Source organism: Eucalyptus grandis, chromosome 5, assembly GCF_016545825.1.
Source record: "Eucalyptus grandis isolate ANBG69807.140 chromosome 5, ASM1654582v1, whole genome shotgun sequence".
NCBI classification, from domain to species: Eukaryota; Viridiplantae; Streptophyta; class Magnoliopsida; order Myrtales; family Myrtaceae; genus Eucalyptus; species Eucalyptus grandis.
Window position 1 is genome coordinate 16,047,897 of NC_052616.1, and position 25,844 is coordinate 16,073,740.

General features: G+C 41.2%; 1 pseudogene; it reads left to right on the forward strand.

Annotated features, from left to right (window-relative positions):
* Positions 1-168: 168 nt before the first annotated feature.
* Positions 169-19,625, forward strand: LOC104446297 (annotated as a pseudogene).
* Positions 19,626-25,844: the final 6,219 nt, after the last annotated feature.

Sequence of the window (25,844 nt, forward strand, 5' to 3'; positions counted from 1 at the left end):
CTTGTCACCATTGCGACTTCTTTTCTATATAAAGGGCCAATCCATGGCAAACGAACCACCCCAACTCAAAATCACTTATCTCAAATTCTCTCATTAACATTCTCATTTCTCTGCATTCACTCATGTCCATATTGAAAGTTGCACTTAGCAACGTACACGAGTTCGATTATGGATTTTTATCAAGAGGTGATGATCTTTCTCTTTTTGCCTCTCTTGCTATCTCAAACCATCTCTTGCTTTTCCTCTAGTGAGGTGAAGTCATGGTGTGGCAAGATGCCTTACCTACAATCATGCGAGTACTTCTTGAACCAAAGCCCTAAGCAAACCCCTCTCAAGCAAAAATCCGATTTTCTCAAGGCTTTGATCTAGGTTGCCTTCGAGAGGGCCCAGCTCGCCCGGACCAACACGTACTCGCTAGGCCCCAAGTGCCACAACGAGCATGAGAGGGCTATGTGGGCCGATTGCCTCTAGCTTTACGAGCACACGATCCTCCGCTTGAACCACACCATCAACCACCAGTGCACTCAAGACGATACACAAACATGGTTGAGACTTGCCTGGCCGGGTTCGTTGAGCTTGGTGTCTCAGATAATGTTTTTCCCTTGATGTCGAATAATGTCTCTCAGTTGATAAGTGTCGAGACCTCTCTTTTTTGGCACCCGTTCTTGATCAGGCGCCTGCGGAGGCTAATGGTTCGGCTAGGTCTATTTTAGCCCGGACTCTCCCAAATCCACAAATTCACGACTTAATAGTTCAAGTTGTTAACTTGTAAGTTAATTTTAAAACGAAGTCGCCACTAATCGATTTGGGGTGGGTCGATTAAAAACCCAAGCGAAGTATTGAGAGAAATACTCACTCCTGCGTAACTAGATAAATTAGGATTGGAGACTTCATTACACTAGTTAATCACTAATACCCTTTCAAAACCTAATCTTGTTTAAACCCTAACGCTTTTTCGATATTTGAGGAGTTTTCCATGCATTTGTGGAGAAAAAAAAACATTTTTGAACATTTTTCTCATTTTTTGAACATAAAAGGGTTTTTGGATTTTTCTGATTTTTTTGGCTTTTTTTTTGGGAAAATATGGGATATTTTCAATTTTTTTATTTTTGGAAAATAAAAATTTTATTTTATTAAAATTTTATTTTTAATTATAATAGTATTAAAAATGACCTGGGTCGGGATCGACCTAGGCCACTCGCCCAAGACTCGGATGAGCCTGCAATGCAAGCCTGGCTCAGATTTTTGTTTTGTTTTATAAAAAAAAAAAAAAGGGCTTAGCCCACATGTCGGAATTGGGCCTATTTTAATTGAAAATGGGATGCTTGGTCCGAGTTTTAAAATCGACCTGATGACCCAACCCGCTTGGGGAAACCCTAGGGAACCGGGTCACGCATCCGACCCGGCTGACCAGATTCTGCAACTACAGCTTGCTTCGCGGTCTAGTGGCCATGACGGACGGCGGAGGGGGAGCGTCCGAGGGGTGGTCGAGCTGACGTGGCTGTGGCAGAGACAGGGGGGAAAGAGTGTCTGAGTGGCGGTGATGGGGCACGCGGCGCGGTTGCAGCCAGTGCAGAGTACGCTCGGCCAGTCATGACCGAGACGTGGTGGCGGATAGGGTTTCAGGGGAAGACAACGATGACAACGAGTCGAGCGGCAGCTTGTCACCTGTTCGTAGTGAGGGCACAGCATGGTGGCGTTGCTAGTTAGCGAGACGGCGATAGACAACAAGGATTCATCTCTGGGATGGTATCGGGGTTACGCTGAAGCAGACGTTGGCGGGCAATAGCGACATGGTGGAGATCTAGTGCAACGACGGCGTTTGGGGGTGATCAGGATGGCACGGCTCGGCGCAGGACATCGGGCAACGTCAACGGTGGCTCCTTCCTCCTCGGATTCGGCCTTTTCTCCTTCGGCTTCTCCTAGATCTAGCATCAGGATGACCTCTTTCTTCGGCCTGCTCACTCAGACCCAACCCTCTCCCTCTTCGGCCGAGAGCTCTCAGATCTCAGCTTGCTCATCCTCAGGCCTCCCCTGAAGTCTCTCAGTGGGAGGTTTGAAGCTAGCAGCCCTTGATCCTTCTCGGCGTGTCCTTTGCCGTTGTCGGGAGAGGCCTATTTATAAGTGAAGGGGGCGACTGGTCGACGGAGCTTCGACCGTCGGTCCTCACTCATCGAACGGCCTTCGCCAGCCAAACTAGCATCCCATCAATCGAGGTGGCTCTAGCTAGGCTACCTTGCATTGAATATGCGTCCACTCCATTATGTGCTACTGTCTCCTTCTCTATTCCGGCGTCGCTCGCGTCCTTGCCTCTGGCACGTGCTGCTTATTCGATTAGGGAAGAAGATAGATGGGGAATAAGATAAGGGGCAAAAAGGGGGGTCGGGCTGAAGGAGAAGGAGGTTGGGCCATAGGGGCCCATGCGGGGGGAGAGAAAAAGGAGGGGGGTTGGGCGCGAAGGCCAAGCCTCGATGGGTTGCTAATTTTTTATTTTCTTTTGTTTTTACTATTTTTGTTGTTGTTTTTATTATTTATTATTTATTATCCGAAAAAAAGAAAAATACATAATATAGAAACTAAGGCCTAATTAAAAATCTAATCAAAATTTAGGTATCAATAGCTGCCTCTCTTTGAAGGTGAGCTCAGAGAGGTTGCATTCAAAGACAAACTAATACCTAAATTTTATCCGTGCTTATGCAGTAGATTATACCTTATTTGGGGACCTAGTGTCTTATGCGGAAAAATCAATATAGGTTTATATGTAGTAAGAAAGATAAGAAGATACATGTAGTTACTTACCGGGCATGAGTGAGATAGGGTGCGAATCTCAAGCTTGGCAAGTATCAAGGTATCATCTTACCTGGTGACGTGAGGAGGTTGCTCCTCAAAGACCCGAACCTTTCTTCAGTCGCCTTGATGAGAAATTGCTTTTCCAGGGCCCGAACCATTCTTCTGTCGCATGTTAGAGCAATAAATTGTTTACTTGACCTTTCTCGGGAGATGCACCGACTTTTCTCAGGGCATCGATTTGTGGGGTGCCTGATCTCTATCAAGGACACCAGTTGGTACTCGACCTTTCTCGGGAGATGCGTCAACCTTTCTCAGGGCATTGATTTGTGGGGTGCCTAATCTCTGTCAAGGACATCGGTTGGTACTCGACCTTTGTCGGAAGATGGGCCGACCTTTCTTAGGGCATCGATTTTTTTGGGTGCTTGACTTCTGTCAAAGACACCGGTTGATACCCGACCTTTCTCGGGAGATGTGTCGACCTTTCTTAAGGCATTGGTTTGTGGGGTGCCTGACCTCTGTCAAGGACACCGGTTGGTACCCGACCTTTCTTAGGGCATCTATTTATGGGGTGCTTGACTTTTGTCAAGGACACCGGTTAGTACTCGACCTTTCTTGGAAGATGCTCCGACCTTTCTCAGGGCATCAATTTATGGGGTGCCTGACTTCTGTCAAGGACACCGGTTGGTACCTGACCTTTCTCAGGGGATGCGCCGACCTTTCTCAGGGTATTTGTTTGTTGGTGTTTGATTTTCGTCAAGGACACTGAATGGTACCCGAGCTTTCTCAGGGGATGCGCCAACCTTTCTCAAGGCATCTATTTGTTGGTGCCTGATCTCTGTCAAGAACATTGGATGGTTACCCGACCTTTCTCGGGAGATGCGCCGACCCTTCTTAGGGCATCTGTTTGTTGGTGCCTGATCTTTGTCAAGGACACCGGTTTGTTACCCAACCTTTCTCGGGGGATGGGCCGACTTTTCTCATGGCATCTATTTATTGGTGCCTGATCTTCATCAATGACACTGGTTGGTTCTTGACCTTTCTCGAGAGATGTGCCAACCTTTCTCAAGGCATCTATTCTGGAAGATACCTAGACATTTGTTTTTTTATTTTTTTTGTCAGTCCTATTCTATTCCTATTCTAATTCTCACTCTCAAACTTTTGTCCAGCCTTCTTGCAGGGCGTGGGAGTCGAAACTCACTTCTAAAACTAATTTGTGTCCACCCTAACCCCCCCTAAGAAGGTAGGGATTCGAACCCCCCACATTCCCCTTCCATGTTGGAAGGGTGGTCACTGGGGTAAACCCTAGTGGTTGATACCTAGACATTCACAAGCATTGGAAGAGTACCTGGGTATTCACAAGTACTAACTTGGAGGATATTTGGGCCTTTGCAGGCATCGAAGGGGTACTTGGATGATCATGAGTGCGAATTTTGGAGGGTGCCTGGACATTCGCAAGCGTTGAAGGAGTACTTGGATGATCACAAGTACTAGATGCTGGAAAATACCCGATTGCTTCCAGGTATCGAAAGAGTACTTGGATGATCACAAGTATGAACTTTGAAGGATGCTTGGACATTCGCAGGCATTGAAGGGGTATTTGGATTATCACAAGTACGAAATTCTAAAGAATACCTGATTGCTTGTAGGTATCAAAAGAGTACTTGGATGATCACAAGTACAACTCTTGGAGGATAACTGTACATTTGCAGGTATCGAAGGGGTACTTGGAGGATTACAAGTACGAACTCTTGGTAGATGGAATATCGAGCATGTACTTGAGATATTCATGAAGGTCCTTTACCTTTTGGTAATTAGGGATATCGAGGACGTACCTGAGATATTCTTAAAGGTCTCTCGCCTCTTGGTAGTTGGAATATCGAGGACGCACCTCGGCTATTCATGAAGGTCTCTTGTCTCTTGGTAAAGGAAATATCAAGGACATGCTCTGCCTATTTGCGGAGGTCTCCCACCTCCCAGTAACATAAATTTGAATGTAGCACAAGGCTTACCTGAATGGCCGTAGGCACTCAAAAGGGCTTAAACACCTGGGTAGCCGCAGGTGTACAAAGTACTGGAATATTTGGATGAACACAAGTATTTAATGATACGATCTGTGACCACTCAGGCCAAGTCCAAGTGTCATGATGATAAGAGAGCATACTTAGGTAACTGCAGGCACACAAAGCAGTGGAATGCTCGAACATTCAATGATGTAATTTAAGGACAACTCGAATAGGTTGAGTGTCACGGAAATGGAGTACCTAGACGGTGGCAGGTATTTGAAAACAATGGGATACTTGAGCAGTCATGAGTATCTATACTATGGGGACAACCCGAACAAGTTGAGTGTTAATGAGAGGAAATACCCGGATGATGATAGGCACTCATGGACAATGGGATACTTGGTCAATCACAAGGATCTAAATTTCGAAGACGACTTGAACATGTCAAGTGTCAATAGGAGGGTACCTAGACAATGGGAGGTACCTAAAGACAAAGGGATACCTGGATAGTCGCAAGTATCAATACTCTAAGGATAACTCAAACATGTCGAGTGTCAAAAGAGAGTACCTAGACAATGGTAGGTACCTAAAGACGAATAGGGATAGAGATATGTTTACTTGACGATATCTCTGATCTCTGAGAGTATGTTTGCTATTTGCACAGTATGCGCATATGATTGTATGTGCTGTAAATTCCTGAGTTCAAATGTGATTCATGCATCATAATTTTGTCAATTTTGTATCATTTGAGTTCCACTGGGGAAAATTTTCAAACATAACCTTCATTCCGAATGTAAATGTCTTGAGCATGCCAGATAAGGGACTTTCAGTCTGAAAGGACTTTCCGCTCACTCTCATGGGAAATGTTGTTTTATCCTGACCATTGATGCATGATTTATAAGGACCACACTATCTCAATGTCATCGTGTCAGCAGGGGTCCGAGTATTCTCGCAAGTGGTACAACTTTACTAATATGAGAAGTCTTTGTCGGGACCGTAATGTAGGCTCGGTTGACAGCTCGTCCAGGGGGGCCATCAAAGTCACGGCTCTATGAAAAAGATGTCGCATGATCACCTCAGAGTTTATTAGTCAAGAATCCTGTGAAAAGAGATATAATAATCTTGCTCGTACTTCTTTGACCAATGCTTATAGACATATGAAATCCTACATTAATTGAAGTGCCCTAATCTGAAGAGACTTTTACAATGGGACTCAATATAGGCTTGACTCATGTGTAATAGGGTGAGAGTTGGTGATTGCCTTGGCATTGTCACTAGTCATTCTTCTCACTGCAAGATGGAGGCTCTCTCAATCGAACCACAACAACAACTTTTCTTGGGAATACTGTATTTTTTTTTGGCTATGGGGTATTGGTCTTGCTTTTACTAGGCATACTGCTTTTTCATGCCCCTAGTTTTTATTACAATTTTTCATTCATGGGCATTGGCCTTGCTTTTACTAGGTACACTGCTTTTTCATGCCCTTAATTTTTGTTCTTTGTTGCTTAAGGAACTAATCTAGGCAAATTCAAGCAAATGTCGTTGTTAGACTATTGAGTCTTCATCTTTTGCCGGTGCTCTTGGTTATGTTGCTTGAATGGTAGTAACCTCTATTTTGCCTCCATGTAAGGGTGAAATTACAGATTCAATTTGGTTGTACAGTGAATATAAGTGTGTAGAAAAAGAATCGCTCTTCGCCATTCTAGGGCATTTAAATTAACGCAAGTGTTCATATGCAATAAAGACACTCGAAAATTGATGCAAGTGCGAACAAGAAAATTTCTATCCCTCTTCTCACCTTGTGATGCTGCTTCGCCTCCGATTTGCCCCAGTGTGGGGTGGTTCTTAACAGAGGGTAGGACAAAATTTTTTCCAATGTATGGGGCTCAAAGAGGTGAGCAATTAAATGACTCTCACTATTTTGGTTATCATACCATTCGCGAGAGAACTCTTTACCCTGTAGTTATGGAATTTTCTGCACTCATCTCACAAGTGTATAGATGGGGGATTGTGTGTAGGATATGGCTTGCCTTTCATCATTCTGACGCGCCTCATCCAGCATGTTCAGTCAATCTTGTATTCTTCACTTAGCTGTCTATTCTAATAATCCTCAATGGAATAAGTGATTTAGACAAACAAAATCATCATGCAAATTCATTTGGAAACGGCATGCAACATTTTAAATATAATGGAGCTTATACTCTCAAAGCAAATGAATGATTTTTACTCAAAAAAGACCCTATTGACAGCTTTAGGGGTTAATAGAATGGTGTTTCCAAATATGTTGAATCTTGAATATCAAAAGGTTTATTCACAAAGGGGTGTCAATGGATTGTCCTTATTGAATAGGGAGATGACACAAGAATGATCAGCTGGGGTTGGGAATCTGATCATTGATCTGATGAGTGCTTCTGCTTTTGCCCCTGCAAGGGAGAATATGAAAATGGGTCAATCAACATAGCCAAAATTAAGTATGAATTGAGACTAGAAGGGTTTCTGTCATCTGTTATAAGGATATTCAGGACGCCATTTTGCTTAAGAGAGTTTATCATGCCTCTTACTGATCTATTGTCTATATTTTTTGTGGTCAAGTGATCTTGCACCAGACAAGAGGGAACGTGTTAGTCACGAACTCTTTTAGGAGTCGAATAACCGGAAGCGATATAACATTACCCTTCACTGGTTTGCAGATGATTGGATGGACCTGAAGTGTGAGTGGGACATGAAGTTCTACGTCTCTTGCTTTGTTAGGTCAATTATTCTCCCGCTTTTGCAATTGCAAGGGAAGCAAAAGAAAAAATTATTAGTTTTTACATATGGCAACTAGTTGCCACTCTCGAGGATCGAACCTTGGTCGCGTCTGGACCACTTCATCCCCCATACCACTAGGTTAAGGCGCCAGTGGTGTCCATAGGGGGTTTCTTTTTTTCATTTACTCGAATAAGCTCCTAGGATGACATGTCCTTTTACACCCTGGTTAGGTGGATTTGATGTAGGTTATTTGATTCGCCCAAATTAACCATTAAGCTTGGTTCCTGAATCTGAATTCTTCCTGCCAATAGGAAAAATACGTCAAAAGCAGGTTCAGATAGTGGGAGTATTGGAAATGATACCAAATTACCATTCCCCAGAGTTTGTATTTGCTTACTCCTAGGGATATTTGAATGTCGATGACAGTCTTTTGTCTTGACACAATTCTACGTCTCTTTTGACTGGCCTTCCTCATTTGTGGCCATGTGTGCAAGATTGATGGTCATTGATTCATCTTCAACGCCTTCCTTCTATGGAATTTTTCTTCTATCTTTGACCATATGACCATTGGCAATATTGGGTAAAGTCATGTACCTCAAGCTTCTATGAAATCCGAGATGGACAATCAAAACCTCCAGTCCTCTAATGGTCAATCCCTTCTTAGGAGAGCATGCATCTGGAACGAGAAGTGAGGTTTCCAAGTTCTAAAGCATCATATGGAATAGGGAGCTAACATTCACCTTAACTATTTGGATATTTTTTGTTTTCTTTTTTACAGTAGTCAATTCAAATGAAGAGAATAAATTTCTTCCCCGTGCTTCTTGGCTTGTCGAAGCTATGGATCCCGAAACCCTAGCAATCTAGTTGCTTGGGCACGTTGTGGGAAGTAGACATTGCTTTGGCTTGAGAAGGAGTCGAGCAGGAGCGAGATGGAGTGCCTAGAGCTCCTAGGGATGGCTTGCCAAATGGGAAGGCTAAGAGAATCATGGAGGAGGTTACTTTGCCCCTCCAGTTGCCATGTTATGCATACTTTGAGTTCAAGCGTATGCCTGTACCTATTATGACTTATCTTTTGTCTCCATTTTTTGAAACGAAGTGACCCTTTTTGCTTGCCCCTGCTTTTTTGAAAGCATGTCTTCGAATTTGGCACGTTCATATGATGCACTAGTTTCAGGTGCCCCCTGTCACACTAGGTCAAAGGGAATAATATTATGAGACATGAGGTGAATAAGTCTAATTAAATTTGACATTTTGTTTTGACAAGACTTTTGGTAGTGAAATATTTTTTTTGTTTTCAAGAGTATATATCTTTGGGGGGAAGAAAGCATGAATTGCAACAAATTTTGAAAAAGACTTCTATCCCTTTTGGAGCAAATGAAAATTCTTGCGAAAAAGAATTTTGTAACATGCTTGAGGAAAAGGATAAAAACACTGATTGAAAGTAATTTCCTTTTCCAAAGCTTTTTTTTTCAAAAAAAAAAAACTTTATGACAATTACTTCCAAATTTGAATGATCGTGGCACTAAATCCTAGACTAATCATGGACCGCTCAATATATACAAGAAGGTAAGTAAATTGCAAAGTGCACGAACAAAAACTTACTTTATGCGAGAAAATTGATGACAATCATATAGACATGCGCATGATATGTGTGGCTCGATTTCTAACTAAGAAGGTTTGTTGAAATTAAAAGAGTGTTCGCCTGTCGCAGTCTCGCGTTGGCAGCATACCCTCTTAACCTCGGCTAAGGAAATTCGGGGAAAAGAAAGGCAACCTCTACATCGCAGTTTTGTGTTTGAGGCCGTATCTTTCTTAACACAATCCTAAATATCATATGGCAGCCCAGGTCTAGCGGCCGGGTTATGTGTGCCATGTGTAGTGCTAAAATAGTAAAGTATGTACAACAGTTTATGATTACAAAACATTCTATTTTAACCAAAAAATCTTTAAGCTATTGACCTGCATAAAAAAAAAAAAAAACAAAAACAAGTCAGTAAAGCGTTTAAACAAGATAAAACGGCCTAAGTCCCAAAAATGTCTCCAGTGGAGTCGCCAAGCTATCGCGACCTCTCTTTTTTAGCGCCCGATCTTGATCGGGCGCCTGCGGAGGCTAATGGTTCGACTAGGTCTATTTTAGCCCAGACTCTCCCAAGTCCACCAATTCATGACTTAATAGTCCAAGTTTTTAACCTGTAAGTTAATTTTAAAACGGAGTCGCCACTAATCGATTTAGGGTGGGTTAATTAGAAACCCAAGCGAAGTATAAGGAGAAATACTCACTCCTGCAAAACCAGATAAATTAGGATCGGGGACTTGATTACATTAGTTAATCATTAATGCCCTTTCATTACCTAATCTTGTTTAAATCTAAGGCTTTTTGGATATTTGAGGAGTTTTCCATGCATTTGTGGAGGAAAAAAAACATTTGTTGAACATTTTTCTCATTTTTTGAACATAAAAGGGTTTTTTTGGATTTTTTTGGTCTTTTTAGAAAATATAAATCATTTTTGGCTTTTTCTGATTTTTTTGGTTTTTTGATTTATTTTGATTTATGGAAAATTAAAATATTATTTTATTAAAATATTATTTTTAATTATAATATTATTATAAAACAACACGGGTTGGGACCGTTTTGTTTTGTTTTTTAAAAAAAAAAGGCTCAGCCCACACGCTAGAATTTGGCCTATTTTAATAAAAAAATGGGATGCCCGGCCCGAGTTTTAAAACCGACCTCACGACCCGACCAGCTTGAGGAAACCCTAGGGAACTGGGTCACGCATTCGACCCGGCTGACCCGATTCTGCAACTGTAGCTCGCTTCATAGTCTAGTGGCCGCAATTGACGATGGAGGGGGAGTGTCCGAGTGGTGATCAGGTTGACACGGCTACGGCGGAGGCAAGGGGGTAAGAGTGTCCGAGCGGCGGCGATGGGCTACGCGGCGCGGTTGCAACCAGTGAAGAGTATGCTTGACCAGTCATGATCGAGACGTGGCGGCGGATAGGGTTTCGGCGGAAGACAACAGCGGCGACAAGTCAAGCGGCAGCTTGTCACTTGTTCGTAGTGAGGGCATAGCACGGCGGTGATGCTGGTTAGTGAGACGGCATCAGCTACTATGACGGCGACAGACAGCAGGGATTCATCTCTGGGATGCCGTCGAGGCTACGCTGAAGCAGATGCTAGCGGGCGACAGCGACACGGTGGAGATCTAGTGTAGCAACGATGTTAGGGGGTGACTGGGACAGCATGGCTCAGCGCAAGACGTCGGGCAGCGTCAACGGCGCCTCCTTCCTCCTCGGATTCAGCCTTCTCTCCTCCGGCTTCTCCCAGATCTGGCACTGGGATGACCTCCTTCTCTGGCCTACTCACTCAGACCCGACCCTCTCCTTCTCACACCGCAAGCTCTCAGATCTCGGCTTGCTCGTCCTCAAGCCTCCCCTGAAGTCTCTCAATAGGAGGCTTAAAGCTAGCAGCCCTTAATCCTTCTTGGTGTGTCCTTTGCCGTCATCGAGAGAGGCCTATTTATAGGTGAAAGGGGCAGCCAGTCGACAGAGCTTCAATTGCCGGTCCTCGCACGCCAAACGGCCTTCGCTGGCTGAACTGGCGTCCCATTCGTCGAGGTGGCTCTAGCTAGGCCACCTTGCATTGAAGACACGTCCACTCCATTCCGGCGTCGCGTGTGTCCTCGCCTCCGGCGCGTGCTACTTATTCGATTAAGGAAGAAGACAGGTGGGAAAGAAGACAAGGGGCAAAAGGGGGCTAGGCTGAAGGAGAAGAAGGTTGGGCTATAGGGGCCCATGTGGGGGGAGAGAAAAAGGAGGGGGGCTAGGCGCGAAGGCCCAGTCCCGATGGGTTGCCAATTTTTTGTTTTCTTTTGTTTTTACCATTTTTGTTGTTGTTTTTATTATTTATTATTTATTATCCCAAAAAAGGAAAAATACATAAATATAGAAACTAAGGCCTAATTAAAAACCTAATCAAAATTTAGGTGTCAACAATAAGCAACATTCTGTCTACAAATCATGTGCCCTATGTTACGCCAAACTACACTAATGAGTTCCCCACTTGGGTGAGGCCCGGCGACCGGAAGCTCTTGCAGTCTTTGTCCATGACATCTAAGGCTAATACTATGGTGGCCCAAGATGGTTCAGGGAACTATAAGACAATTAGCGAAGCCATAACCACAGCATCAAAGCGGTCCGGCACAGCAAGGTACATAATTTATATCAAGGCCGGTACATATAATGAGATTGTTAGAGTCGGAACCAATTTGGTGAACATTATGCTCATGGGTGATGGTATTGGAAAGACCATAATTACTGAAAGCAAAAGCGTTGATGGCGGATCTACTACCTTTAATTCTGCAAGAGTTGGTGAGTTTATATCATTTAAGTTATTTATGATTTTGTGCATTTTATTCAAAATAAATTCTTTAAAAGTAAAAAAGAGAGAAAAGAGAATTATCAAGAGCCAATTAGTCTATTCATGGGGCTAGCAGGCTTACCTTGGTAACTTAATATGCCTTATAAGATCATAGTTTTGAATATCTGTTGTGATTTTGTTGAATTGTCGAAAAATGTTAAGATATGTGTTATGTTTCACGTGTGATCTGATCCATAGAAATAATTTATACGACCTAATCTAGTAAATAGTCGAATAGACAATTCAACGAACTAAGGTCGTCATTTGCTAATTAAGCCCATACGAGTTTTTCTATTAGTTAAATTTTGTGACCGACCTAAGATGTCCCTTTGAGCAAACCAACCTTCTATTTTTCCTTGATTAAAGAGGGGGGGGGGGGACATTTCATAAAGATTGAATAAAATTACATATATACTAAGGACTTGTTATTTTTATGTATAAGAATGTATGAACAGTTTTTTCACATAGTTTCTATTAATAAACTGAAACATTTATGCTAATGTGGCTATTTATTGACTTTCTTCAATAGAAAACGCGGTCATAAACAAGAGATTTTAGATATAATAATAATTAATTGAATCCAGGTTTTGACTGCTGTATACAATCAATCTTCATAGGAGGAGAAGAATTATAAGCTTTGACTTCAATTAATCTCGTCGAAGATTAACCATGATTGAGAACACGTACACATCTTCACTTAACATCATCAATAAGACACGGTACATAATAAATATTTATTATATCGCCACTATTACTACATATAAATAGATATAATAGCCTTTAGATTGCTTTTATAAGATAGCAATAAAATTAAATTGACAAATAGTCCGATTCTTTCAATTGCTATAATAATTAATGGAGTAGGTCAAGATCATGAATGCACGATTTGGACAATTATTTGGTTCTATATGATGTAGTCAATAATGCATTTGGAGGTCAGTTTAATTCTCGAGATACTTTTTCAATTTAGATTACATTAACAAGTAGATCTGCATACTAATAATCTTTCCTATCTTGAATATCAGCTATTGCTGGCGATGGATTCATTGCCAAGGCATTACTTTCCGTAACATTGCCGGTGCGGCAAATCACCAAGCAGTAGTTTTGCGCTCTGGCTCTAACCTCTCGATCTTCTATCAATGTGGCTTTGAGGGTTATCAAGACACCCTTTATGTTTATTCCGCGAGACAATTCTACAAAGAGTGCGACATCTATGCCATAGTTCACTTCATCTTTGGAAATGCTGCCACTGTTCTCCAAAACTGCAACATCTATGCTAGAAACCCACCTAACAAGGTCAATACCATCACTACACAGGGCCGAACTGACCCCAACCAAAATACTGGCATCTCTATCCACAACTGCAAAGTCATTGCAACTTCAAACTTGATGTCGGTTCAAACCTCTATTAAAACGTACCTCGGGAGGCCGTGACAAAAATATTCAAGAACTGTTTTGATGAAGACTTACCTTGTAGCTTAATTGACTCGGCCAGTTCGTTGGAGTGGAATGGTAACTTTGCTCTTACGACTCTGTACTATATAGCTTATTTGAGTAGAAAAATTAATTTTTGACACGATAAGAAATTTGAAAAATGAATTTGATTGGTGATGATCATAATACCAAGTATAATCTACCAATGAAAATGAGTGTATATGCATGTGGGTTATTGAAAAGCAAAAAAGTCCATGTGTGCCAATGGCGTGCAGCCAGCATGCCAATGGCGTGCGGCCGGCGTGCCATGATGATTTAAGCTCTTTAAATCACTTCAATTCCTAGTATTGTGTTTAATAAGTTCCTTTTTTTTTTTTTTTTTAAATAAGGAACTTATTAAACATGAATGCACGATTTTTTCAATTCCTATAATAATTAATAGAGTAGGTCAAGATCATGAATGCGCAATTTGGACAATTATTTGGTTCTATATGATGTAGTCAATAATGCATTTAGAGGTCAGTTTAATTCTCGAGATACTTTTTCGATTTAGATTACATTAACAAGTAGATCTGCGTACTAATAATCTTTCCTATCTTGAATTTCAGCTATTGTTGGCGATGGATTCATTGCCCAATGCATCACTTTCCGTAACACTGCTGGTGTGGCAAATCACCAAGTAGTAGCTTTGCGCTCTGGCTCTGACCTCTCGATCTTCTATCAATGTGGCTTTGAGGGTTATCAAGACACCCTTTATGTTTATTCCGCGCGACAATTCTACAAAGAGTGCGGCATCTATGGCATAATTGACTTCATCTTTGGAAATGCTGCCGTTGTTCTCCAAAATTACAACATTTATGCTACAAACCCTCCTAACAAGGTCAATACCAATACTGCATAGGGCCGAACTGACCCCAACCAAAATACTAGCATCTTTATCCACAATTGCAAAGTCACTGTAGCTTCAAACTTGATGTCGGTTCAAAGCTCTGTTAAAACGTACCTCGAGACTGTGGCAAAAATATTCAAGAACTGTTTTCATGAAGACTTACCTTGATAGCTTAATTGACTCGGCTGGTTGGTTGGAGTGGAATGGTAACTTTGCCCTTACGACTCTGTACTATATAGCTTATTTGAGTACAAAAATGAATTTTTTGGACACAATAAGAAATTTAAAAAATGAATTTGACTAGTGATGATAATAATACCATGTATAATCTAACAATGAAAATGAGTGTATATGCATGTGAGTTATTAAAAAGGAAAAAACCCATGCGTGCCAATGGCGTGCAGCCAGTGTGCCAATGGTGTGCGGCCGGCGTGCCATGATGATTTGAGCTCTTTAAATCACTTCAATTCCTAGTATTGTGTTTGATAAGTTCCTTTTTTTTAAACAAGGAACTTATTAAACAGGAATGCACGAGTTTTTCAATTCCTATAATAATTAATGGAGTAGGTCAAGATCATGAATACACGATTTGGACAATTATTTGGTTTAATATGATGTAGTCAACAATGCATTTGAAGGTAAGTTTAATTCTCGAGGTATTTTTTCGATTTAGATTACATTAACAAGTAGATCTGCGTACTAATAATCTTTCCTATCTTGAATTTGAGCTATTGTTGGCGATGGATTCATTGCCCAAGGCATCACTTTCCGTAACACTGCCGGTGCGGCAAATCACCAAGCAGGAGCTTTGCGCTCTAGCTCTGACCTCTCGATCTTCTATCAATGTGGCTTTGAGGGTTATCAAGACACCCGTTATGTTTATTTCGCGAAACAATTCTAAAAAAGATTGCGGCATCTATGGCACAGTTGACTTCATCTTTGGAAATGATGCCGTTGTTCTCCAAAATTGCAACATCTATGCTAGAAACCCTCCTAACAAGGTCAATACCATCACTGCACAGGGCCAAACTGACCCCAACCAAAATACTGGCATCTCTATCGACAACTGCAAAGTCATTGTAGCTTCAGACTTGATGTCGGTTCAAAGCTCTGTTAAAACATACCTCGGGAGACCATGTCAAAAATATTCAAGAACTTTTTTCATGAAAGCTTTCCTCGATAGCTTAATTGACTCGGCTGGTTGGTTGGAGTGGAATGGTAACTTTGCATTTACGACTCTATACTATATAGCTTATTTGAGAACAAAAATGAATTTTTTGGACACAATAACAAATTTAAAAAATGAATTTGACTAGTGATGATAATAATACCATGTATAATCTAACAATGAAAATGAGTGTATATGCATGTGAGTTATTAAAAAGGAAAAAAGTCCATGCGTGCCAATGGCGTGCAGCCAGTGTGCCAATGGTGTGCGGCCGGCGTGCCATGATGATTTGAGCTCTTTAAATCACTTCAATTCCTCGTATTGTGTTTGATAAGTTCCTTTTTTTTAAACAAGGAACTTATTAAACAGGAATGCACGAGTTTTTCAATTCCTATAATAATTAATGGATTAGGTCAAGATCATGAATGCACGATTTGGACAATTATTTGGTTCTATATGATGTAGTCAACAATGCATTTGGAGGTAAGTTTAATTCTCGAGGTACTTTTTCGATTTAGATTACATTAACGAGTAGATCTGCGTTCTAATAATCTTTCCTATCTTGAATTTGAGCTATTGTTGGCGATGGATTCATTGCCCAAGGCATCACTTTCCATAACACTGCGGGTGCTGCAAATCACCAAGCAGTAGCTTTCCACTCTGGCTCTGACCTCTCGATCTTCTATCGATGTGGCTTTGAGGGTTATCAAGACACCCTTTATGTTTATTTCGCGCGACAATTCTACAAAGACTGCGGCATCTATGGCAGAGTTGACTTCATCTTTGGAAATGCTGTCGTTGTTCTCCAAAACTGCAATATCTATGCTAGAAACCCTCTTAACAAGATCAATACCATCAGTGCACAGGGCCAAGCTGACCCCAACCAAAATATTGGCATCTCTTTCCACAACTGCAAAGTCATTGCAGCTTCGGACTTGATGTCGGTTCAAACCTCTGTTAAAATGTACCTTGGGAGACCGTGGCAAAAATATTCAAGAACTGTTTTCATGAAGACTTACCCTTATAGCTTAATTGACTCGGCCAGTTCGTTGGAGTGGAATTGTAACTTTGCCCTTACGACTCTGTACTATATAGTTTATTTGAGTACAAAAATGAATTTTTTGGACACGATAAGAAATTTGAAAAATGAATTTGACTAGTGATGATAATAATACCAAGTATAATCTATCAATTTAATTGAGTGTATATGCATGTGGGTTATTGAAAAGGAAAAAAGTCCATGCGTGCCAATGGCGTGCAGCCACCGTGCCAATGGCGTGCGGCCGGCGTGCCATGATGATTTGAGCTCTTTAAATCACTTCAATTCCTAGTATTGTGTTTAATAAGTTCCTTTTTTTTTAATAAGGAACTTATTAAACATGAATGCAGAATTTTTTCAAATCCTATATTAATTAATAGAGTAGGTCAAGATCATGAATGCACGATTTGGACAATTATTTGGTTTTATATGATGTAGTCAATAATGCATTTGGAGGTCAGTTTATTTCTCGAGATACTTTTTCGATTTAGATTACATTAACAAGTATATCTGCGTACTAATAATATTTCCCATCTTGAATTTCAGCTATTGTTGGCGATGGATTCATTGCCCAAGGCATCACTTTCCGGAACACTGCCGGTGCGGCAAATCACCAAGCAGTAGCTTTGCGCTCTGGCTCTGACCTCTCGTTCTTCTATCAATGTGGCTTTGAGGGTTATCAAGACACCCTTTATGTTTCTTTCGCGCAACAATTCTACAAAGAGTGCGGCATCAATGGCACAGTTGACTTCATCTTTGGAAATGCTGTCGTTGTTCTCCAAAATTGCAACATCTATGCTAGAAACCCTCCTAACAAGGTCAATACCATCACGCACAAAGGCCAAACCGACCCCAACCAAAATACGGCATCTCTATCGACAACTGCAAAGTCACTGTAGCTTCAGACTTGATGTCGGTTCAAAGCTCTGTTAAAACGTACCTCGGGAGACCATGTCAAAAATATTCAAGAACTGTTTTCATGAAAACTTTCCTCGATAGCTTAATTGACTCGGCTGGTTGGTTGGAGTGGAATGGTAACTTTGCATTTACGACTCTGTACTATATAGCTTATTTGAGAACAAAAATGAATTTTTTGGACACAATAAGAAATTTAAAAAAATTAATTTGACTAGTGATGATAATAATACCATGTATAATCTAACAATGAAAATGAGTGTATATGCATGTGAGTTATTAAAAAGGAAAAAGTCCATGCGTGCCAATGGCGTGCAGCCGTGTGCCAATGGTGTGCGGCCGGCGTGCCATGATGATTTGAGCTCTTTAAATCACTTCAATTCCTAGTATTGTGTTTGATAAGTTCCTTTTTTTTAAACAAGGAACTTATTAAACAGGAATGCACGAGTTTTTCAATTCCTATAATAATTCATGGAGTAGGTCAAGATCATGAATGCACGATTTGGACAATTATTTGGTTTAATATGATGTAGTCAACAATGCATTTGGAGGTAAGTTTAATTCTCGAGGTACTTTTTCGATTTAGATTACATTAACGAGTAGATTTGCGTACTAATAATCTTTCCTATCTTGAATTTGAGCTATTGTTGGCGATGGATTCATTGCCCAAGGCATCAGTTTCCGTGACACTGCCGGTGCGGCAAATTACCAAGCAGTAGCTTTGCGCTCTAGCTCTGACCTCTCGATCTTCTATCAATGTGGCTTTGAGGGTTATCAAGACACCCTTTATGTTTATTTCACGCAACAATTCTACAAAGATTGCGGCATCTATGGCACAGTTGACTTCATCTTTGGAAATGCTGCCATTGTTCTCCAAAATTGCAACATCTATGCTAGAAACCCTCCTAACAAGGTCAATACCATTATTGCACAGGGCCGAACTGACCCCAACCAAAATATTGGCATCTTTATCCACAATTGCAAAGTCACTGTAGCTTCAAACTTGATGTCGGTTCAAAGCTCTGTTAAAACGTACCTTGGGATACCGTGGCAAAAATATTTAAGAACTGTTTTCATGAAGACTTACCTTGATAGCTTAATTGACTCGGCCAGTTCGTTGGAGTGGAATTGTAACTTTGCCCTTACGACTCTGTACTATATAGTTTATTTGAGTACAAAAATGAATTTTTAAGACACGATAAGAAATTTGAAAAATGAATTTGACTAGTGATGATAATAATACCAAGTATAATCTACCAATTTAAATGAGTGTATATGCATGTGGGTTATTGAAAAGGAAAAAAGTCCATGCGTGCCAATGGCGTGCGGCCGGCGTGCCATGATGATTTGAGCTCTTTAAATCACTTCAATTCCTAGTATTGTGTTTAATAAGTTCCTTTTTTTTAATAAGGAACTTATTAAACATGAATGCAGAATTTTTTCAAATCCTATATTAATTAATAGAGTAGGTCAAGATCATGAATGCACGATTTGGACAATTATTTGGTTCTATATGATGTAGTCAATAATGCATTTGGAGGTCAGTTTATTTCTCGAGATACTTTTTCGATTTAGATTACATTAACAAGTAGATCTGCGTACTAATAATATTTCCCATCTTGAATTTCAGCTATTGTTGGCGATGGATTCATTGCCCAAGACATCACTTTCCGTAACACTGCCAGTGCGGCAAATCACCAAGCAGTAGCTTTGCGCTCTGTCCCTGACCTCTCGATCTTCTATCAATGTGGCTTTGAGGGTTATCGAGACACCCTTTATGTTTATTTTGCGCAACAATTCTAGAAAGAGTGCGGCATCAATGGCACAGTTGACTTCATCTTTGGAAATGTTGCCGTTGTTCTCCAAAATTGCAACATCTTTGCTAGAAACCCTGCTAACAAGGTCAATACCATCACTGCACAGGGCCAAACTGACCCCAACCAAAATACTGGCATCTCTATCGACAACTGCAAAGTCACTGTAGCTTCAGACTTGATGTCGGTTCAAAGCTCTGTTAAAACGTACCTCGGGAGAGCATGGCAAAAATATTCAAGAACTGTTTTCATGAAAACTTACCTCGATAGCTTAATTGACTCGGCTGGTTGGTTGGAGTGGAATGGTAACTTTGCCTTTACGACTCTGTACTATATAGCTTATTTGAGTACACAAATGAATTTTTTGGACACAATAAGAAATTTAAAAAATGAATTTGACTAGTGATGATAATAATACCAAGTATAATCTACCAATTTAAATGAGTGTATATGCATGTGGGTTATTGAAAAGGAAAAAAGTCCATGCGTGCCAATGGCGTGCAGCCAGCGTGCCAATGGCGTGCGGCCGGCGTGCCACGATGATTTGAGCTCTTTAAATCACTTCAATTCCTAGTATTGTGTTTAATAAGTTGCTTTTTTTTTTTAATATAATCATTTGGTTATCAACCACTACTCTTAAGTACTCTTGAGGAAATTTGAAGCTTGGCCTTTTTACTCTCCTCTCCCCTGATGCGCTATGGCTCGACTTCATGTAATCCCCTCATAAAATAGTCTTGAGAGCGAACCCGCCACTCCATTTGTCCTATCCCTTCAGGTTTATCAACCAATCGAGGTCCATCTTCATGATTACCATCCTTGGGTACTTCTTCCACGGTCATCCTGAGTAGCTCCTAAATGAGCCCTTGATCATTATGAAGTTGGGGGAAGGGCGATTCGCGACATGTGGGAAAGAATCCTCGTGTCTTCCTCCTTGCTTTCTCGACCTTGAGTCGCCACTATGTTGGCATGGTGGTCTATCATTCTCTTGATGAATATGTCGCAATTCTAGACGACGGATGCATTTTAAAAAATGAAGTAGATGGTGTTGTAGACGTGGTAGTTGAGATAGAATTGCCGCTAAGAGTACATATAAATCATATCTTGGTAAGCCTTGAAGTTGCACCAATAGAACATGAATTGGTTCAACCTAACCAAAAGTGCAACAGCTTGGTGCTTCTAAGGGCTGGTCGTATTCTCGAACGTCATGTCTCTTGCCCAATAGCCTTTCCTAGAGATAGTTGCATGAATTTTGAGAGATTAGCTCAAAAGCTAACCTTAATGCGCTACTAATTGACTAATGTTAGCTTAATTTCTTATTGAATGTAGCTGAAATCATAGTGGTGGAGCCATTTGGAATATTTCTACCATAGGTGATGACAGTCTGATCCATGCCTTTGCAGATGAACATGACGTTTTTCATGTCCTCTTCAATAACTATTTTCTTGTTGTAGACTCCCGCTTTCACATAGATTATTACTTTATCGGGCCGTTTCTCACCTGTTCTACCGAGTGAACCACAATTTGTCTTATGAGAGCTAGAATTGACCTAGGCCACAATGAAATCGGCCTTTGAAGTTTTTACATTGCACGATGCTGAAAACCTGTTGTACGAGTCTAGCCTAAGCATTGGCAATGCTCCCGTAAGGAAATAGGATCATAACCGCGTGATTTTATATTTGACATAATAAAAAACGAAAAAAGAATAAGACAAATAAAGCAAATGGAGTACCTCTCTTGCGACCATCGTGGTCATGGTTAAGGGCCTTATACTCTCAAAGTGCTAGGGGTGGTGGCGGCATTAACAAAGAAGATGCTGGTGGTAGTGATGGCAAGGAGGAGGAGGAGGAAGGTGGCAATGAGAGTCCAAATTGACATTTTGGCTGACCTCTGGTGACGGGTGTTGAGTCATGAGACAAAGTGCGAAAATGTAGGATTTTGGATGGAGGAAGTTTGTGACGAGATGAGTTTCCTTTATAGGAGTTGTTCATGGATGGCAAACTGGGAATGTGGTCATGCCCGTGTGTTGTTGAATGGACATGATTTTGAGTCCCTTGACCTTAGTGTAAGCACTAAAATACAAGGCATTAATCTAAGTTCTAAAACTAACACCCAAGTCAATCCATGATTGTAGAGAAGTTGTTATTATACTATTTTATTCTTTTTGGTATGACATTATTATATTTTTACTATGATTTTATGGTCAACTATTGTACTAAAATACTATTGTTGTTTATATTTTTGTCGGTTCTGCTTCTCAAGGGCTAGATTTAAGGAGCTTAGGAATTTAAGTGTTCAATTTAAAGAACTCAAACCACTATACTTCACCATCCGCACGTTAGTGGCACGTCGGTTGCACGCATATACTTTTTTGCTTTTCAATAACCCACATGTATAAAAATTCATTTTCATTGATAGATTATACTTGATATTATTATCATCACTGGTATTTCTAATCTTTCCATTGATTATGCCCTCTTTTATGTCATCTAATTGAAAATAATTAAAATTAGAAACAATCTTGCACTCGAAAATTAGCACTCTGAGTAGATAACTATGACCAAGAAAGCAAATAAATACCTCTCCTAACACCCCCACTTAGGCCATCCAACGAAGCATGACCCTCCTCCCCCAAGGCATCCAAATAAGTTTGGTGGTTCGCGGACACGCCACTTAGCCATGCTTGAGCTGGACCATGTAATCCTCCCCATTGAGCAACTGCATGAGCCAAGACTCGTAGTCCTTATAGAGCTTAGAGCAATCACTCAAAGCCAAATTATGTATCGGGTGCATTTGGTTTGACTTTAGAGGAATGTATTTGAGAAAAATACAAAGGCCTTTTGCCTAAAAGGGTTTTCCGAAATTTATGATTTTCATTATCTTTTCTATGCCAAGTGATAATGTTACACCAGTCCTAAGAATCCATAAATCTCCTTCAATGAATCTTCTCATCAAAAATAGCCTGACCTCCTAAGTACATGGAAACCTGGCTAATTAATCCTCCTCTCTGTCGACGCACCAAGTTCATGTACTCCCCCATAAAACAAGCTCATGAGGGCAAACTCGCCACTCCACTAATCTAATCCCTTCGGGTTTATTAACCCGTTGAGATCCTTCTTCATGGAAATGTAAGTAGTGTTTGGTAAGGTGTATTCTAAAAACATATTGGAAAATAATTTTGGCATAAATGTCATTTGGTAAAAGCTATATTCTGTAAATGATTTTTGCCTTTCGTTTTCTTCATAAAAAATCTCAAACTATTTGTTGGAGGAACTAAGCAGCCACGAGCGAAGGTGGCAGTTGCTCGCAAGTGGCAAGTGATTGCTCAACAGTGACATGACAACTGCTCGATGGGCCTCATATTCTCAAGTGCTAGAGGTGGTGGCAGTAGTGATAGAAATGGTGGTGGCGATGGCGATGATGAGGATGAAGGTGGTGACGAAAATACAAGTGGACATTTTGGTTGGCTTCTAGTGAAGTGTGTTAGGTTGAGACAAAGTGAAAAGGTAATACTGCCAATGGAGGAAATTGTGCTGGGATGAGGTTCATTTATAGCTCGTGGAAGCCAACACTTGGACCATGTTCATGCCCATGTGTCATTGAATGGAGATGGTATTGACCTTAGTATATTGGCACTAAGATATCGGGTATTGATCTAAGTTTCAAAATTAGCATACAAGTCAACCCACCCATGATTGTGAGATAGCTATAATTCACACCTAAATTTTGATTGTCCATTTAATAATAAATTGCATAAAAAGTTAGGGGTTAAACCATAGTCCCTGAACAAAAATGGTATAATTAAATTCCATAGCTTATAGATATTATGACCATTTGCATTAACAATAATAGAATTTATTATTTAATTTAAAAAAAATGAGAGAGGAGGAGAGAAAAATTGAAAAAATTGAACCGGGCCGGTTCGACCCGGCACGCTTGGGCTCGGCCTAGGCGTCCAGAACGCACCCCGGCCCGGCCTCCTCTGCTTTTCCTTCCAGACTGGGCCTGGCCTAGATTGCTTTCCTCTTTTTGGTTTCCCCGTTCGGTCCGGCCCGCCAACTGCCCTTCTCTGTAGAACAGAGGACACCCGTACGCTGCAACAGGAGACAGGTCAGGAACAATTTGACCACAGTTGGTGGTCGGAGGCAGACCGCCAGCTTCCCGCTGGCGGTGGCAGGAGGCTATGCGCACCTGCAGGAGGAAGAGCGAGCGATTGTTTAGGGGCCGCCGCGGGGGGATCGGCCTAGCCCGAGCCCCGTCCGACGGGTCCCAGCCGACGCCCTCGAGCCGTTGGCTCCCGTTTTCTCCGGGGCCAAGCCTTCAGTGGGTGTTCTGTTTTTGCTTTGGTGCAAGTCTGCCTTTCCTCGAAGATCCTGGCTCGGAGACACCAAGGCGGCCGGCCGAGGCCCGAATCGTTTCGGGCTCGTCTTTTGGCCGTCGCCGCCTCCGCCAAGGCATATAGGGACCAGCGGCCGAGCCCCTGCGGGTGCTCTGTTCTTCCCATCTCGGCCAACCGTGGCTGAGACTCGCTGTTGCCGCCTCACACTCGATGTCGAGCGTCGGCGAGCCGCTCCTAGTCACTGTGACGCGTTGTTGCCTCGTCTGTATTGACTGTCGATGTCGGTTCTTGCTCTAATCGGCTCTGTCTCGCTTTTCCGATTGGGCCCCGCTACCTATTTGTTGAAATGCCGCAGTGAGATCCGGTTTTAGTTTCCTCGTTCTGGCTGAAATCGATTCGCCTGCGCACGGCCTCGTTTTGTAGAAGGGTTTCTGTGATATTTGGTGGGTGTCGGACGTTTAAATGGAATAACCAAGTGGCTCGTTTTGTGAAGTGTTTTCGCAAGTTTGCTGGGTTTTGATTGGGTTGTACAGGTGATCAACGGGCGTCCCACCTAGGCTCGGAAGATGAACGGCTAGGTTTGGACAATTCTTTTACGTAAAGAGATCCAACCCGCCCAAAAATTGTCATACATATTTCATTTAGCAGGTGGATTTGGGAAATACATTAGGCCCGACTTTTAGGGCCAGCTTCGCTCGAGCCCGCCTAAAGATCACCTATAAGTAAGCCCTATACACGGGCCTGACTTTCTTGCACCTAATTATGGCCTAAGCTTGTGGTTGGACTTTTAAACGTATGGCATCGAAGTCAAGTTTTTGCCTTCGCGTGCCCCAAATTTATTTCGCGTGGACGTGGCTTTGCCTCTATAGTTGATAAACAGAACTTTAGATAGCTAGAAACCCCTACTCCTCCATCGCAAGAATTGGATATGCTTCATCCTTTACAAAGAAGGCGCCACCTAAGCAGGTATTCCACGCTACCGAGCATCAAGATTTGTCTTCGATTGTTTTATTTGAGCTAATGTTCTGTTTCAATGACTGTATGTTGCAAATATACAAGTTCTTCATCATTCCACCATTTCCTCATAAGTAAATATTATCAACTCTTTCATGGAAAGCAATGCAATAGATGGATGTTTTGCTCCTTGGTTTGTTTCTTGCTAACTATGTTTCTTCTAGAAATAGTCAATCCATTAAATTTGGCAATTTATAATCAACTTAGGTCTTAATTCAAATATGGCAGAGTTTAAGATCTTTCTATTGTCTACAGGGAAAAGATAATGTGGAAGAGCGAGCAAATTGAAGCTTATAAATTGAGAGAAATAATTTTATCATATCTTTATAATCAAATCCTGCAAATTTCAATAGTGGTTTCTTTTCTATTTAAATCGTGGCCATATGATACAAGCTCTCTCTCAAGGAGTTTTATAACACCTCCATTATTTCAATTGATAAGTCTCAAAAATAATTATTTTTGATTGCGCAATGGGCAAAAGAAAAACAAAATTTTTTAGATGATCTCGGTGCATGTGAGTAATATCTTTGAGCACTTGATATTGATGGGTCCGAGTATGTGTCATTAAAAAAAAATGGCTAGGATGATGTCCAATGGTACTATTTGTACTCTATTAGCAATGGATAGAGGCAAGTATGGCCCGGATAGACTAAGATTGACAGAGGATAAAACATATAACCTAAGGATTGCACAAAGCCAAATCTCATGGCTCTTAAAAGGTTACGCTGGCGGAGGCTAAAATTGAAGCAGAATCCTTATCTCTAATTGCACTTTGCACTTTCTCTCAAAATGAAAACACTTGGGCCCAAAAAGAGAAATTGATTCATATTTCCCCATTTGTTTTCCTTTTGCTGTCTAGCTCAGAAATCAAAAGTGACGAAAACAAATGGTGTTATCACAATACACATTCACTATTCAGTCCCTCAAAACATAGGTTGAGCGTTCAATCTATTGACTTAGATTTGTATCTTTGCATAATTCCTTTGACACATCCACGCAACTCCTTTTGGTTGTAAGCTTTCAAGCATTCTAGGTAGGGATGTGCAAAGGAACTAGGAACCACCTGGACTACCCAAAACTGGACTAGACCGCCTAAGAACTGGTATTTCACAAGGTGGTACACATCCAAGGGTTGGGATCGCTTGCAATTGTAAAATAATTTGCTTTCATTGTTGGAGTGATCGATTCACCGTGGTTTGACCGAATATCATTCAATGGACGCATCCGGCAATTATTAACATACTTTGTTTTTAACACCATGACCACGAGTAA